The following is a 14,809-nucleotide window of genomic DNA, read 5'->3' as shown; positions in this document are numbered from 1 at the left end:
ACTACACATTCCTTATCAGCAACCATGTCTCATTCAGCTTTTAATCCTCCAAGATGCTCCAAGTATGGCATCTGACACATAAGCAGTGAGGGCTCAGGACATATTTGATTACTCACACCCCATGCCCTCGTTTTTCTCTCAGACATGTTTACACAAGTTCTTTTGATCGGGTTGCAACCAAAAGAAACTGATTTTAATTTCTCTGAGCAAAACAGGCCTCTTCTAGTAAATTCACTCAACTGCCACTACTTTGGGCAAGCCACTTCATTCAGTGAGTATTAAGGGTCTATCACATACCAGGCGCTGTTCTAAACCCAGAAGAATCCTGTTTCAAAGAGTTTATAATCTAAGGGAGAAGACAGCAATAGACAATTCACCTTTTACAGCAAATGTGCAGTCTATTTCTGGGCAGTGTGAGGTGTATCAGAATATATATAGTATTCTGGAAATCAGGGAAGAAGTTGCAGCTGACACTGTCTCGATGAACTTCAGTTGCTAAAAAATCAGGGAAGAGGATGCTGGGAAGACAAGAGTAGGCGGTATTTGACCTGGATTTTGAAAGATGAGTAGGAAACTGATGTGTACTTTGGAGGCTGTTGAAGAAAACCAGAGCCAAACAGTAGTTGAAGTGGTAAAAACATTTTATTCAGGAACTAGTGCAACAGGAGCGAGACCTCAGAATAGATACAGAACTAAGCTCAATTCTCTTATTGCATTAGTTTCTTAATACCTTTTTTTTTTTTTTAATCATTGGCCCTGGTTTTCTTTAAGTGGGGGAGGTGGTGATTCAGGACATTTCAGATACAGACAAAAGAATGAACAAAGCAAAAAGGAGTAAAGAAACTTAGAGAAAAAGTAAATAATCCAAAGAAAGTTGAGTAGTCAAGGAAAACAAATTATTTGTAGCCAGAGCCTCGAGTAATGTTGGGGAAGTGGCAAGAGATGAGGGACGGTAGGACTTTTTTAATAATTCAAGTTACCAAAAGTGAAGTTATCTGGTGATATTTAGAAAATGAAATGTTTTTCTGTTTATTCCTAGGAGCTCAAATGGGAAAGGTAAGTGAAAAAGTGGCTGGAATGCTATGCCAACAAGTTTGGATTTTATCCTGCAGCGCCAACTGGGAGTTCTCCGAGAGCTGTATGGTATTTTACAAAGGGACTGTAGTCTTTATAGGTGATAGGCTGGAGCAGCTCGTAGCAGTCCCTCTCCTGGCCTCAGTTTACTCGCTGGTAACACGAATCCGGTTGGACCAGATGCCCTCTTAGGTCCGGTCTAACCTCTATGGCATGCTTCCGAGGTACCTCTGCCTCTCTCCAATACCAGGACCTGTGCCTCATCTCGTCCTTCCTTCATACCTTTGTCCAGCTGCCACCTTCCCTAGTCCCTGGCCTGCCTCAGGTACTTTCTATCAGGAAGTGAGGGGCGGGGAGGGAGGGAGGCGCGTCTCCAGTAAAAACAAACTAGTCCCAGCTCCGCCGCCTTTCCTCCCAGGCAGCACCACCTGGGTGGTGCCCCGGGGCCAGACGCGCTCTAGAGTGGGCAGGGAGCCAAGTTTCTCGGTCGCTTTTCCGTCCTAGGTCTCTGCGGTGGTAGGCCGACCCTACCCACAGCCAAGCCATCTCGGGGAGCAGAGCAGGAGCCCGTGCCTCGCGCGTTCCTGGTTCCTCAGACACAAAAGCCTGTAAGTCCCGGCAGCAGCCACCGGATTTCATGGGGACATTCCAGTGGCAGGGCCTCGGGGCGGGCCTCAGACGGCCAATAGGCTTCTAAAGAAGTCGGGTTCTAGGGCCCGAAGAGCAGGGTTTCGGCCGGGGCCGGGGCCGGGGCGGTGCGGGATGCTCGGCTGGGTAGCGTCCCGGGCGCGCGCTGCACCGGGTCACGTGAGGCGGCCGGGGCCACGTGACCCGGCGGGCCCGGCGCCCTGGCGCTCCTCCTCTTCGCTGCCTGTGGGCACCGCCGCTCGCTCGCACTTCTGCGCCCATCGGAGCTTCGGAGATCCCTGCGGTCCCGCGGGACGGCGCGGCAGCAGCTAACCTCGCAGGTAGCGTGTGGGCGCGGGGTCGAGCTCGCGGAGGCCTCTTCCCCCTCGGCCCTGCCCCTGCTTCCCTTCCCCGCAGGCCGGGCCGGGTGTGCCCCGTTACTCCTGTACCTCCCGCCTCCCTCGCTCGGGCTCCCGGGCAGTCCCTGCGGGCGCTGCGTCCGGGGCGAGGGATGGGGTCCCCGGCCCGGCCCCGCCAGCACCTCAGCTAATGTGCTCTCCTGCGAGGAGGAGGGAAGGATGGGGAGAGGCGAGGGAAAGTTTTCCCTGCCTCCCTCTCTTTTTTGAGGTGCACGGACTCGATTTTGCTCGTAGCTGAAGTCTGACTGCTGTGGGTGCCGTTTTACTGAGAGATCTCCCCTCCGACTCTTCCTGCTCTCTCTCCTTCCCAAGATCTTAGCATCTCTCCTTCGTCTCCTGAGAGTAGTGCTGTCACAAACCGTATTCTTTATCGTTTCCCTTTCCGACACAGAATCCACAAAGGCAGGGATTTTGTTAGTGAGGACCTTTATCCAGGCGTGCGGTGAACTCTAAATAAGTGACGTTTCCCTTGTCTGCCTCTGATAAAGTACCTACCTGCTCGGTTTAAGATGACTATCGAGCACGCTGTGTTCTGCTCGCATAAGTGGCCTTTTGTTTTTATTTATTTGCATGTAAGACACTTTCAAGCCATCTGCGGAACTCTGCAGCTGGGGATTACAATTTTATAAAGCAGTCTTGTAATAATGCTTTTAGAAAACCAGATTCATGATCTTCCTTGCTTTTGCCCTATTCTTTTTTTGGGAGGACTAAAAGCCCTTAGAGGACAAAAACTGAGTTTCTGAAACTGGTGTGTATTGTGGGCTAATAACATTAAAACATCAAAGTATATAATGCCGGAAGGAATGGAAAAATGATTGAATCCTGAGGGCAGTTTATAGGTGCTTTAAACTTTAGAGTACTCATTTCAAGTGAGCACTGGGTGAATTTCACCCGTTTAAACTGCTTTCAGGGTCGAGGATGTAACTGTATATTTGGATTCTATTAATATAACAGTTCATCTGTGGGATGGACTTTAATCCATTTAATCCATTGTGTGAATATCAGTCTATTTATTAATACTCTAGACGGGTCCTTTTTCTTCTACCCGCTAGTCTGTTTCTCTTGAAGAGGAAGCATATTCATCTTTAAAGAGAATTTTTGCAAGTGATTTTTTTAAGTGTGTGATCCAAATGATAAAGTTCTGTGAACTTCAGAAAACAAGTAGCCATAAAAACCCAAAGCTGTCAAGCTTGTAGCTTTTAAAAAATTATTTGAAAATTTTAAAGCGTGCCCGTATGCTGCAGCAAGAACTTGGCTCCACCTAATACACGGGAGCTGGGAAGTCTGAAAGAGTACCCTCCTTTTCCTGGGAGTCATTGTGGGGTAGATGAAACTGTGAAGGAAAGTGAGGACCTTTATTATGATGATGATATTCCTTCTGTGTGTACTACATTAAACAGTAAGTCATGCATAGGAAAGGAGGCTGGGGCCTCACAGAGTCTAGAATCTAGGCAGGGCATTCGGACACATTTCAAAATATTCTCTGGTTTTACAAAAAGTTAAAAATGTTACATATTGGCCAGGCGCAGTGGCTTACATCTGTAATCCCAGCATTTTGGGAGATTGAGGCGACAGATTACACGAGGCCAGGAGTTCAAGACCAGCTTGGCCAACATGGTGAAACCCCGTTTCTACTAAAAATACAAAAAATTAGCTGGGCGTGGTGGTGTGCGCCTGTAGTCCCAGCTACTCAGGAGGCTGAGGTACGAGAATTACCTGACCTGGGGAGGCAGAGGTTGCAGTGAGCCGAGATTGTGCCACTGCACTCCAGCCTGGGCGACACAGTGAGACTCCATCTCAAAAAAAAAAAGTACATGTTGTGTACGTGCTGAAGAATGCACAAGAGGGGTATGATGAGTGTTGTCTGAATTTAGCCAGAATAGACTTAGTAGAGGAGATCAGTTAATGAAATAATTATATAAGTCAACTGTGTGTTAGATCACATTTAAAACACACACACACACACACACACACACACACACACACACACACAAAAGCACACTTCTTTCCTGGGGTAGAAAAGCTCACAGAGGAGACCAGATGGGTACCTCTAAAGACTTACGGTCTCCAGCTTTCTCTGGGCTTGGTCTTACCATCCTGCTAGGTTTCTCTGCTCAGTGCTCTTTCCCATCCTCCCTGGTGACTGCTTCAGACTTCACCATTTTACCCCCAATTGCTCCACTCCACTTTTTTTTTTTTTGAGACAGGGTCTCACTATGTCACCCAGTCTGGAGTACAGTGTGCCATGTGATCATAGCTCACTGCAGCCTCAAACTCCCAGGCTCAAGTGATCCTCCCCACTCCCAAGTAGCTGGGACCACAGGTGCGCACCACCACATTCGACTAATTTTTTTATTTTTTGTAGAGACAGGGTCTCCCTATGTTGCCCAGGCTGGTCTTGAACACCTAGCCTCAAGCAGTCCTCCCGCCTTGGCCTCCCAAAATGTTGGGATTACAGGCGTGAGCAACCACACCCGGCCTCCACTCCACTGTTTATTGCTACCTCCCCTCTTACTCTTAGCAAAAAGCCTAACTCTTTCTTCATAGGGAAAAATAGGTGACCTCAGAAGAGAATGGTCTCCAAATGCCAATCAAAACCACGAGATACCACCTCCCATCCACTAGGATGGGTATAATACAAAAGACAGTAAATACTGGAGAAAGCAGCACTGTTGTACATTGCCGGTGGGCATGTAAAATGGAGACTCAGCGGGGAGAGAGAATGAGAATGAGAGAATGAGTATGTCTCCAGCATCTGGATTCCTAACCTTTAAACTGGCTTTCATTCACATTCACCCTTTCCTCCTCCTCTTGTGGAAGGAAGAAAAGGAAGACTTGCTCCTTTCTACAGTTTCTCTTGCATTTATTTATTTATTTATTTATTTAGAGACAGAATTTTGCTTTTGTTGCCCGGGCTGGAGTGCAGTGGTGTGATCTTGGCTCACTGCAACCTCCGTCTCCCGAGTTCAAGCGATTCTCCTGCCTCAGGGTCCTGAGTAGCTGCGATTACAGGCACCCACCACTATGCCCAGCTAATTTTTGTATTTTTAATAGAGATGGGGTTTCACCATGTTGGCCAGGCCGGTCTCGAACTCCTGACATCAGATGATCCACCTGCCTCGGCCTCCCAAAGTGCTGGGATTACAGGCATGAGCCACTGCGCCCGGCGCTTCTGTTGCACTTCTGCTTCAGATCCCATTCCCTGCTACTTTCTTAAGGCCCATTGAGTTGTTATATCCTCTCCTCTTTGATGTTTCTACTGGCTCCTTCCCATTAACTCAAACATGTTCAAGCCTCTAACAATGTTTACATTAAAAAGGTTAACAGAAAACGTCCTGCAACTCCATCACATTCTGTGATTACTATGCGATTTCTCATTTTTCCTTCAGAGTGAAATTTCTTGAGCAAGTTGTTTATACTCATGGTTTCCTTTTCTTCACCTTTCACATATACCTCAACCTGCTGCAACCTGGCCTCTTCCACCCACAACCTCAGTGAAACTGTTCTTGTTAAGGTCACTGATAATTCTCCTTGTTAAATCCAATGGAAGTTTCTCCACCCTTCCCTCGTTTGGTGTCTCAGCAGCATTCGACACTAGCATGCCTCTTGCCTGTGATGCTCAAGTCCCCAGATCTCTGTGACACTCTGTCTCCTGGTTTTCCTCTTGGTCTACCTCTTCCTTCACAGTCCCTTCTAGGGGGTACTCCCTGTCCCTTTCCCGTTGGAGTTTCTTAGAGTTCTTCTTAAGGTACTCTGCTCTCCTTATTCCACTTGCTTTTTTCCTGGGTGATTTCATGCCAGATTTCCAAATCTCCAATCCAGACCTTTCTTGAGCTTCAGATTTCTAAATCCATCTGTTGGGACTTGTCCGCTTTAATATCCCACAGGTACCTGGCACAAATGTCCATAGTAGGACTCATCACCCCTGAGGCCTGCTGTGCTTTCTGCTGTAGTGAGTGGCAGCACAGTTCTCTCTCACTCAAGCTCAGCGTCTGCCTGTGATCTTCGGCTCTGCCTTTCTGCTTATCCAGTGCTCCTTGTCCCATTCAGCCAGTTGCAGAATCTTCTTGATTTTCCTTCTTGTTCAGTTTTCTCCATTTCCCTGGCGTGGGCTTCAATCCCTTCTTTTCTGGCTTACCATAGCCATCTGGACTTCCTCTAAGCACTCCTTTGTCGTCTCATGTCTCTGTGGTCAGCCAAAGTAATCTTTCATAGACCTACATCTGTTTATGCCACTTCCCTGCTTAAGACCCTTCAGGGATTACCTGGTGCTCTTAGGATAAAGCCTGAGTTGTTTGGCTGCAGCCATGCTGACTTTCTTTCAGTTCCTCCACCAGAGCCTTACCTGGCATGAGTGCTCACTGTTGCAGGCGCCTGCTTCTCTTTAGGTAGCTGAAGCATACTTCCCAATTCTGTTGCCTCCACAGCATCTGACCAGCCACACTGTTGTGAGCATCTGTTTATGTGTCTAGATCCCCCCACCCCATGTAATTTCTGTTGGTGTTGGCTCTGTGTCCTGTTTACCTAAGAAAATTTATTGAATTAATAGTGTATGGTTCTGCCAGTCCATTGCTGGAATTTCAGTTTGGCTTTAGGTCATTGCAGGGTACAGTTGATACTTTTCATACAACTGGGGACTAATAGATGAAATCACTTTTGGAATATCCACATGAGAAAGATTCATGAAACCATATTTAGATTTGAATTTGACCCACCAATTCCAACCTTGAATTCATTTGGAAAATAAAATGAAGTATTATGTTTTATCCATTTCTTTTTTCTTTTTCAGACAGGATCTTGCTCTCTTGCCCAGACTGGAATACAGTGGTGTGAACACGGCTCACTGCAGCCTCAACCTCCTGGACTCAGGTGATCCTCCTACCTCAGCCTCTTGAGTAGCTGGGACTAACTACAGGCGCACACCATTATGACTGGCTAATCTTTTTATTTTTAAGGAAATGGAGTCTCGCCATGTTGCCCAGGCTGGTCTTGAAGTCCTGGGTTCAAGTGATCCTCCTGCCTTCGCCTCCCAAAATGCTGGGATTACAGGTGTGAGCCACTTCACCCAGCCATCTATCCATTTCTTTAAACTTTGACCCATCATTGGTTTTTTTGTTCTGTTTTGTGACACCTGTTTGTTTGGTTTAACAAAGAACAAACTTACAGAAAAAACGTTATTTCTAATCATCGATATTTCTTTTCTGGTTTCCTTTTGAAAACAACAGTATCCTATAAAAGCAATACTTTTATAAGATCTCAGTCAGCTGCACAACCCTAGATATGTTATTTTTTTCACTGCTAATGCTATTGCCACTTGGTTCGTTTGCTTTTCGAGCACATGGCTCAGGTTAGAAGTGAGACGAGATGAAATGAATGGGATGAAAGCAGCCCCTTGGATGATGGGACTAAAGAAATGCTTACAGAGGCCATTATTGCAAATTGTGCTTCAAGTCAAATAACTTATTAGTGGTTGGGAAATGACAGTTGTAGGAACTTACATTTTCCTCTAAAATTAGTGATGAATTTGAACAAAACTTATGAAACAAAGGGTAGGCACAATCAGTTAGAGAATTCTAAAACACTAGTCATACTGTTCTCTAAATGAAGATGGGGGTATTATCTTCACTCACCTGTACAGGTGGCTTCAGCTTGAAGGATGACAAACTACTTTGGGAGAAGGCTACATTCTCAGACTCCTTAGTCAGGCATTCAGGGCATTCTTCCTTTCCCTTTCATTCTTTTTTTTTTTTTTCTGAGACAAGTCTCGCTCTGTCACCCAAGCTGGAGTGCAGTGGCACCATCTCGGTTCACTGCAAGCTGTGCCTCCCGGGCTCACGCCATTCTCCTGCCTCAGCCTCCGGAGTAGCTGGGACTACAGGCGCCCACCACCAGGCCCGGCTAATTTTTTAGTATTTTTAGTAGAGACGGGGTTTCGCTGTGTTAGCCAGGATGGTCTTGATCTCCTGACCTTGTGATCCGCCTGCCTCGGCCTCCCAAAGTGCTGGGATTACAGGTGTGAGCCACCACGCCCGGCTTCCCTTTCATTCTTGTAGTACTGTGTGTTTGCAGAAGAGAGAAGTGGATGACAGCTGTTCTAGCAGCTGGGGCAATAACATATTAGTGTCTCAGCACATCTTCGAAACTTTGCCTGTGATTTGCAGCCCTTATACCATAGAGTGGGTGAAATGGTTTTAAGTTTTATTTTTATTTAAAAATGTTTGAGGCTGATTCTTAGAGGCTTATCTGGACCTGGGAAATACATTTGGTATCTCAATGAGACTGAGCATTTGCTCAGTCACAAAAAGCCCATCAGAATTATATGTAAGAAATTGGTAAGAGTAACATTTGGCTGTTTGTACCTTGAGAGGGTTTTTGAATTGCTTTTGCTGTAGCATAGATGGAAGACATAAGTTGTAATGTTGTATACCAAAGTTTACCCCAAACCATAGAGCTCTCTTATTTGAATGTTTTTCTGGAATTAAATGGATTCAGAAATAAAGATTGTCATACCCTTCAATCTTTTGTGCTCAAATGGGAACATTTATTGCTAAAAAAGGAAGAAGGCTATGAAGAACACTTGTTCTTCTAGGAAACTGGATGATCTTCACTGAGGAAGGGCTCACATTTTATCATCTGCTGGAATATGGAGAATTTGGTTTCTGGGATTTCGTGTAATTGTTTTCTGTTATATACAATTTTTATATAGTTGTCACTAGTTTGCACATAATTATTTCCCATTTGACATATTAACATGTCACATGGACCATATACTTGCATGGTACATTCGTTTCCTTGAATTATTCCAGTTGTATTTGCATTCTAGTTTTCCACTTACTTAGGATCTGACTTTCCATTAGACCTTCAGTTCCTCAGAGGCAGAGACCATGATTGTATTCTTTATGATGTCCCTGGCATTCTTGGTATCTGGGGTCATTGCAGAAGAAGAATTAATGTATGCTATTAAAGTCAGCTCTCTGTATCCATGGATTCCACATCTGTGGATTCAACCAACCTCAAATTGCAAATATTAAAAATTGCATTTGTATTGAACATGTAGAGTATTTTTTTCTTGTCATTATTCCCCAAGCAATAAGCGTTAACAACTATTTACCAAGCATTTACATTGTATTAGGTATTATAAGTAATCTGGAGATTATTTAAAGTATATGGGAGGATGTGTGTAGGTTATGTGCAAATACTATGCCATTTTCTATCAGGGACTTGAGCATCTGTGGATTTTAGTATCTGCAGGAGGTCCTGGAACCGGTCCCCCATGGATACTGAGGGACAACTGGATTTTGTTCACATTAGCATACAATAGTACTTTTTTCCAAGGCCCTTTAGATTTTATCACTAGCTCATTAACTATAAATAAATTTTTTTCGTAAGACAGCTTAGCAACTTAAACCAATAAGTAAAATCATCACCCATTCAGTTTACAAAAATAGAGAAACCTCTATTAGGAATTTTCAGTGTATGTGTAAATGCTTTAATTCAAAGTTTTTGCAATTAAAAATATCATTTTGCATATTAGAAGTTGCTGTTTTGAGTAGTTTAAAGCTTGCTGTAGCTTGTATGCTGAAGAATGTTTAGGCTACTTAAAATGATTGTTCCAACATTCAGAGCCCTTCCAGTTTCCTCTGGCTATCAGCTTCCATAATAAAGAATGACACAAACTCATTTCATCCTTCTAAAATGACACCAGAAGCGTCAGAATCTTGGTGCTAGCCAATGCTGAAGGATTGCTTACTCTTTTCCCACTCTTTTCCTTAGCTCTAAGGTCAGTAGAAGCCAGATCTAAAGGTAGAATACCCTATTGGTGGCATTTAAAAGCCAGTACATACAGCAATTTAAACTAGCCCAAACAAATACATTCTGGTTAGTTGAGGTCTGTGTGGAAGCCATGTGCTTACAGATCAACCCTAAATTTCCACTGTTGTTTAATATTGAGAACATTATTTCATCAAAACCAGCTTTCCTGTACCATTTCTTTCCATTTCCTGTTGTTTTTAAAATCTCCATAAGCATGTTGAAATATATTTTTGCTAGATCAGTAAAATAAACTAAAATAAAATTAACCTTTCCTTAATATTTGTTCCTTGGGGAAAGTAAAATAAATGTGCTCTTAGGGGAATTAAAAGATTAGTTGCTACATTACTCCTTCAGCCTTCCAGTTCTAAATGTAGATTTCTAAAATTGGAAGGCCTGTGTTTGTCCTGACTGAATTTGCTTTCAGAGTATAAAGTAAAATAACCTTTTCTTCCTCATGCCACAAGTTCTCTGAGGGACAGTGCCAATAGCTAGGATAAGCCATCCCAGGGAATGGGATATTGATCTGTAGGACTAATGGACGTAGGATAAGTGCAGTGAGGATACAGGATGTATTTTCAAGTGCCAGAGAAAATACGAAGAGCCAAGTGGGTTGGCATATTATCTTTAAGGACATTACACTCTTTCTACCTCTGCTTGCATTTTTGCGTTCCTCTTTTCTTTCCTTGCACCCTTGTTTTATCTTTATACAGTAAAAAAAGAAAAGTCATTGATTCACCTAATAATAACTCATAATGAGTGGTAATTCAGGCTGCAACACATTAGTATTGTTTTTCAGAAAGTATTTCCTAAATAAAATATGGAAGGCTTGCAAAAAAATTACTATCTTAGTGAGGTACTTCAGAAGTAACTATTTAAAGATGACTGACATTCTAATTACAGCTCATCATTTTTATAATTATCAAGATGACAAGCCCTGGAAGGACCTGTCATCTTAGCAATTTGTTTGGTCTGGTTTAAATTGCCGTATGCACTGGAAAATTCTAAGAAGGCTATATTTCTTTTATAAATGCTCCGTTGAGAATTTCCCTAATCTGAACTTATATTCTCAAGACATGATTAAAACAGTATGATTTTACTTTTCCAAACACATTTTTTAGGACTGAAACCTTTCTATATTTAATTTTAAAAATGTATCTTTGAGTTTATTAATGCAGTCTTGATAAAAGCCCACAGGATGATTATTTGATTTTAAAAAATTGGGGTAAAAGGTATATAGTGTAAAATTGACCATTTTAATGATTTTTAATTACACATTTTAGTCACATTATGTACATTCACATTGTTGTACAATCATCACCACCATCAATCTCTAGACTACTTAAAAAAAAATCATCTCAACTTTTTTTTTTTTTTTTTTTGCGATGCCTGTCGCCCAGGCTGGAGTGCAGTGGTGCGATCTTGGCTCACTGCAAGCTCCGCCTCCCAGGTTCATGCCATTCTCCTTCCTCAGCCTCCTGAGTAGCTGGGACTACTGGTGCCCGCCACCACACCCGGCTAATTTTTTCATATTTTTAGTAGAGACGAGGTTTCACCGTGTTAGCCAGGATGGTCTCGATCTCTGACCTTGTGATCTGTTCGTCTTGGCCTCCCAGAATGCTGGGATTACAGGCGTGAGCCACCATACCCGACCCAATTTCAACTTTTATTTTAGATTCAGGGAGTACATATGCAGGTTTGTTACATGGGTATAGTGTGTGATGCTGAGCTTTGGAGTACGAATAATTCCATCACCCAGGTAGTGAGCATAGTATCCAATAGGTAGTTTTTTAGCCTGTGTACCCCTCCCTCCCTGCCCCTGTAGTAGTCTCCAGTGTCTATTGTTCCTGTCTTTATATCCACGTGTACCCTATATTTAGTTCCCATTTCTAAGTGACAACATGTGGTATTTGGTTTTCTGTTCCTGTGTTAATTCACATAGGATAATGGCCTCTAGCTGCATCCATGATTTTGTTCTTTTTTATGGCCGTGTAGTATTCCATGGTGTATATATACCACATTTTCTTTTTCCAATCTACTGTCGACGGGCACCTAGGTTGATTCCATGTCTTTGCTATTGTGAATAGTGCTGTGATGAACATACAGGTGCATTTTTTTTTTTTTTTTTTGGTAGAACAATTTATTTTCCTTTGGATGTATACCCAGTCTTGGGATTCCTGGGTTGAATGGTAGTTCTGTTTTAAGTTCTTTGAGAAATCTCCAAACTGCTTTCCACAGTGGCTGAACTAATTTACATTCCCACTAACAGTGTATAGTGTTGCCTCTGCTGTACAGCCTCGCCAACATCTTTTGTTTTTGACTTTTTGATAATGGCCATTCTGACTGGTGTGAGATAGTATCTCATTGTGGTTTTGATTTGGATTTCTCTGATGATTAGTGATGTTGAATATTTTTTCATATATTTGTTGCCTAGAACTTTTTCATCACCCCAAAGTGAAACTCTGTACCCATTAAACAGTAACTCCCCATTCCTACCTCCCCCCAGCTCCTGGCACCCACAATTCTACTTTGTCTCCATGAATTTGACTGTTCTAGGTACCTCATGTAAGTGGAATCATGCAATATTTGTCTAACTTATTAGCATAATGTCTTCAGGGTTCATCCCTGTTGTTGTATGTATCAGAATTTCCTCCTAAGGGTGAATAATATTCTATCGTATGTGTAGACCACATTTTGTTTATCCATTCATCTGTTCATGGATATTTGGATTATTTTCACATTTTGGCTATTGTGAATAATGCTGCTTTGACCGTTGGTATACAACTATCTGTTCAAGTCTCTGCTTTCAGTTCTTTGGGCTATATGCTAGAAATGGAGTTTATCTAGATAATATAATTCTAATTTTTTTTTTTTTTTTTTGAGGAATCACCATCTGGTTTTCTATAGCAGCTGTATCATCTTACATTTCTACCATCTACATTTAATTTTATATTAATAATTCATTTTTCCAGATTTTGCCTGAAACATTCTGCCACTCTACGTTATGAATCTAAAGCAAGAATACATCTTAAAACTTCTAACAGCCTAGGGGTAAAACATAATTCAAATAATTGAACTTTTATTTTCATTGGAAATATTTGTTCATTTTATTGGTCACAAAGTGTTTGTTATAGAAATTTGGGACTGGCCGAGCATGGTGGCTCACGCCTCTAATCCCAGCACTTTGGGAGGCTGAGGTGGGCAGACCACCTGAGGTCAGGAGTTTGAGACCAGCCTGGCTAACATGGTGAAACCCCGTCTCTACTAAAAATACAAAAATTAGCCAGGCGTGGTGGTGCACACCTGTAATCCCAGCCACTCAGGAGGCTGAGGCACAAGAATTGCTTGAACTGGGGAGGTGGAGGTTGCAGTGAGCCAAGATGGTGCCAGTGTACTCCAGACTGGGCAACAGAGCGAGACTCTGTCCACCCCCCACCCCCAAAAAAAGAAATTTGGGACTATATTTTAAAAATACAAAGAAGGCCAGGTGTGGTGGCTCACGCCTGTAATCCCAGCACTTTGGGAGGCCGAGGTGGGTGGATCACTTGAGGTCAGGAGTTTGAGACCAGCCTGGCCAACATGGTGAAACCCCTTCTCTACTAAAAATACAAAGATTAGCTAGGCATGGTGGTGTACACCTGTAATTCCAGCTACTCGGGAGGCTGAGGCACAAGAATTGCTTGAACTGATGAGGGGGAGTTTGCAGTGAGCCAAGATGGTGCCAGTGTACTCCAGACTGGACAACAGAGCGAGGCTCTGTCTCAAAAAAAAAAAGAAAGAAATTTGGGACTATATTTTAAAAATGCAAAGAAGGCCAGGTGCGGTGGCTCACGCCTGTAATCCCAGCACTTTGGGAGGCCGAGGTAGGTGGATCACTTGAGGTCGGGAGTTTGAGACCAGCCTGGCCAACATGGTGAAACCCCGTCTCTACTAAAAAAATACAAAATTAGCCGGGCGTGATGGTGGGCGCCTGTAATCCCAGCTACTTGGGAGGCTGAGGCAGGAGAATTGCTTGAACCCAGGAGGCGGAGATTGCAGTGAGCCAAGATCGTGCCACAGCACTCCAGCTTGGGCAACAAGAGCGAAGCTCCATCTCAAAAAAAAAAAAAAAAGATGAGGAATTGTATCTAATTTCTAAAGGGGAAGTGAGGTAGGAGACTGATAGGACTTGTTTTCTGGCCACAACCCTGCTGACGAAAACAAACAAACGAACAAACTAAAGAAGTGGGGATGGCAGGCCAAAAAATAGAATAAAAATACAAAGAAAGAAAATGATGCCACCTATAATCTCTCCATTGAGATATATTTTGGTGTATACATTTCTGTATATATTATACTTTAGAAAAATTGTAATCATACAGGACATATTGTTTTATAACATAGCTAAGCTAACTAAGTCTTACAGGATACATTTATTTTTGTGGTTTTGTTTTGAATTTGGGATGTGCACATAGTTTAGCTGTATGACGTGTTTGGGTGGCAGCTTCTGTTGGGATGTTTCCTTGGGGGGTGCTTATAATTTGGACAAAGCATAGCACCATGGGAAGGAAGAGAGTTGGGCTACCTTGCTCAGGGTACTTACCAAGGTACTTGACTGTCAGGGAAGGCCTGGGCTGAATAGGCCAGTTGAAGGTTCTTTCCATTAGCAGTGCCTCCTTCATACAGGAATAGAACACAAATAGAATCACTTCATATCTTCCTATTTGAAGCATCTAAATTATTGTGCAACCCTCTGGAGTGATTATTATTATTACTATTATTTTGAGACAGAGTCTCACTCTTATCACTGAGGACAGTTGCATAGTCTTGGCTCACTGCAACCTCTGCCTCCTGGGCTCAGATGATCCTCCCACCTCAGCCTCCTGAGTAGCTGAGATTAC

General features: G+C 43.1%; 1 protein-coding gene across 5 annotated transcripts in view; it reads left to right on the top strand.

Annotated features, from left to right (window-relative positions):
* Positions 1-247: 247 nt before the first annotated feature.
* Positions 248-14,809, top strand: part of RCBTB1 (RCC1 and BTB domain containing protein 1) — a 55,475-nt gene continuing 40,913 nt past the window's right edge. The window contains exons 1-3 of one of the 5 annotated variants that reach the window (XM_034936726.3): positions 248-271; positions 1,040-1,682; positions 6,910-6,989. The gene's annotated coding sequence lies outside the window, so the exon portion shown is untranslated. Of the gene's footprint in view, positions 272-1,039; positions 1,683-1,863; positions 2,043-6,909; positions 6,990-14,809 lie in introns of those variants that run through there. The other 4 variants (XM_055096786.2, XM_003809817.5, XM_008962106.4 and 1 more) reach the window with 4 other exon arrangements.

Source organism: Pan paniscus, chromosome 14, assembly GCF_029289425.2.
Source record: "Pan paniscus chromosome 14, NHGRI_mPanPan1-v2.0_pri, whole genome shotgun sequence".
NCBI lineage: Eukaryota > Metazoa > Chordata > Mammalia > Primates > Hominidae > Pan > Pan paniscus.
This window is presented reverse-complemented; position numbering and strand designations above follow the sequence as displayed.